We start from the raw sequence: 2,882 nt of genomic DNA on the forward strand, positions 1-2,882 counted from the left end.
GTTTTGTAATTTTTGAGAAGCCTTGAATGAATCTTCTATAAAATCCTACACGTCTCAGAAAACTTCAGATCCCTTTAACTAAATTAGGTGGCTGCAATTTTTCAATTACTTGTGTCTTGGCTTTATCAATCTAAATACGTTGTGAAGAAATCCTATGACCTAGCACTATTCTCTCTTTCACCATAAAGCGACACTTTTTCCAATTGAGCACCAGATACTTCTCTTTACACATTTGTAATATGAGAGATAAAACATTCAAAGCAGTCATCAATGGAATCTCCAAACATTGAAAAATCATCCATGAATACCTCAATATATTTTTTCACCATTTTAGGAAATATGGTCATCGTGCACCGCTGAAAGGTTGTAGGTGCATTGCATAGACTGAAAAGTATTCTTCTAAAGGCAAAAGTACTGTAGGAAAATGTGAATGTTGTTCTCTCTTGGTCTTCTGGAGCAATGACTATTTGATATTATCCTGAATATCCATCAGGAAAGCAGAAATGAGAATGCCATGTAACATTTCCAACATTTGATTAATGAAGGGCAATGAAAAGTGATCTTTTCTTGTAGCATTATTCAGCTTCTTTTAATCTATACATAATCTCCATCTCATTACTATTTGAGTTGGTATTAGCTCATTGTTCCCATTCTTCTCTATTATGATTCCATCCTTCTTAGTCATCGCATGCACTGGACTCATCTAAGAACTATCTAAAATGGGGTAGATAATCCCTGCATCCAGCAATTTCAACACTTTTTTCTTATTACTTTCTTTAAGGTTGGATTTAATCTTCGTCGACCTTTCACTGATGGCTTTGACTCATCTTCCATTAAAATTTTTACGCATATAAAGAGTGATTCCTCTGATATCGGCTATTGTCTATCTAATTGCAGTTTTGTGTTTCCTGAGTACCTCCAATAACTTATTATCATCCTCCTCTGTTATATCATTTACAATGATCATTGGAAATATTGTAGAGTCTCCCGACTACGCATAATGGAGATGTGAATACAAGGGCTTTAACTCAAGAGTTAGAGTCTTCTCCACTGAAGGTACTAGTAGTGTGGGATTGGCACCAAAAGACTTATATTGTCAATATCTCCTTCCAATCGGTTGTTAAGCCAAACGTACAACACATTCTATTCTCTCTACATTTGCTGCCTCTGATTGTGTAATATCCGCTTTATATAGAATTGCTGGATGTTCTATCTCAAATGTATCAGCCACCAGCTCCTCAAGAACATCTACTTGGCAAAAAGTGTTTGAAGTCAATGGGATTTCATCGCCTTGAACACATTGAATATGACCTGCTCATTGTCCACTCAAATAATCATCTTTCCATCATGTACATCAGTAAGTTCTCTCCCAGTAGCTAAGAAAGGTCTTCCCAAGATTAGAAAAATATTTGAATCATCTTCTATGTTCAGGATAATGAAATCTATTGGGAAGATGAACTTATCAACCTTGACTAGCACTTTTTCAATGATTCTCTTTGGTCTTTTGATAGATATGTTAGCTAATTGCAAAGTGATTGTTGCGGGTTTTGCTTTTCCCAATCCAAAAGACCTATAAATAGAGAGTATCAAATTAACACTAGCACATAAATCACATAAGGAATGCTCAAAATAATTAGAACCAATAGGTCTAAAAATACTGCACTTGATTTTCAATGATGATCTCACGATTTAGACATTTTCTTATCAGCTCATTGAATCTATTTCATTCCTCGTGATAGCTCTCCCCATTTTTCTATCAAAAATTTTGAATTTTCAATCTGATTTTTGCCACTTTCGTCATTGAGAAGAATTTGTTGTAGAATTTTCTAGTTAGTTCTTCCCATATAGTAATGCTTCTATGAGATTCAGCATCTAAACACTCCAATGCAACATCTCTCATTATATATGGAAACAATCACAACTTAATAGAGTCTTCATTAACCCTAGAGCATGCAAGTCTTGACAACTTTCGAGAAATCTAGAAATATATATGTTCAAATTTTCATGAGGTAACCCATAGAATTGGAGAATACTGTTAGTCAAATTGATCCAATTTACCTTTATCAGAAAATTATTTATCCCAAGATCTGGATACACAATGTTGGAGCGCACGAGTGCTGCTATAGGTTTCAAGAACATTGAACCAGCAAATCTCCTTCATTTTTCCCCTCGCTCATGCTACTGATCTGGTGATGCTGCTACTCTCGCAGCCACCTATCCAATTGGTCGAAAATGAACAGGAAGATTTTGATCGTTAGTCATTTGATGTTGGTGTTTTTGTTTGTGTTCTTTGTATCTTCATCTGAAGATACATTCTATATTCGAATCAAATGATTTAAGATCATCGCCTTGCGTATAGAGCATACAACGAATACCTTTTTCTTTAAATAAAAGAAAATAAACAAAGCAAATAACAGTTAAAAATAAAATAAATTAAGATTAAAAATAAATAGTCCCTAGTAATGATGCCAAAAACCTATTGCTTTTTAATCGCAATTGTATGATATTGTAGCAAGTAAATAATGGATATTTGAGTTTGAATTATCGTTCCCATGAGGACTATACTTTAGCACTTAATCTAATTTTTCTAACCCCTATTCGATGAAAGCAAACAAAGAATTATAGGTTGTTGTGATTTTATTTTATTTTTGTTTAAATGCTTGAAATTAATTAAAATGCACACAAAGATTGATTGAGAATTTAAATAATGAACGGATATTAGGACGAAACAATTTTACATATTTATTACCTTTAAATCTCAATTCAAGATTCAAAAATCTAATATAGTATTCGATCGAATTCTTCAATTGTATTCAATTTACCTTTCTCAAGTTCTCATTGAACCTATTTAACTAATTCAATTTCATATCTCTATGCGAATC

This window comes from Olea europaea, chromosome 12 (assembly GCF_002742605.1).
Source record: "Olea europaea var. sylvestris chromosome 12, O_europaea_v1, whole genome shotgun sequence".
Lineage (NCBI taxonomy): Eukaryota > Viridiplantae > Streptophyta > Magnoliopsida > Lamiales > Oleaceae > Olea > Olea europaea.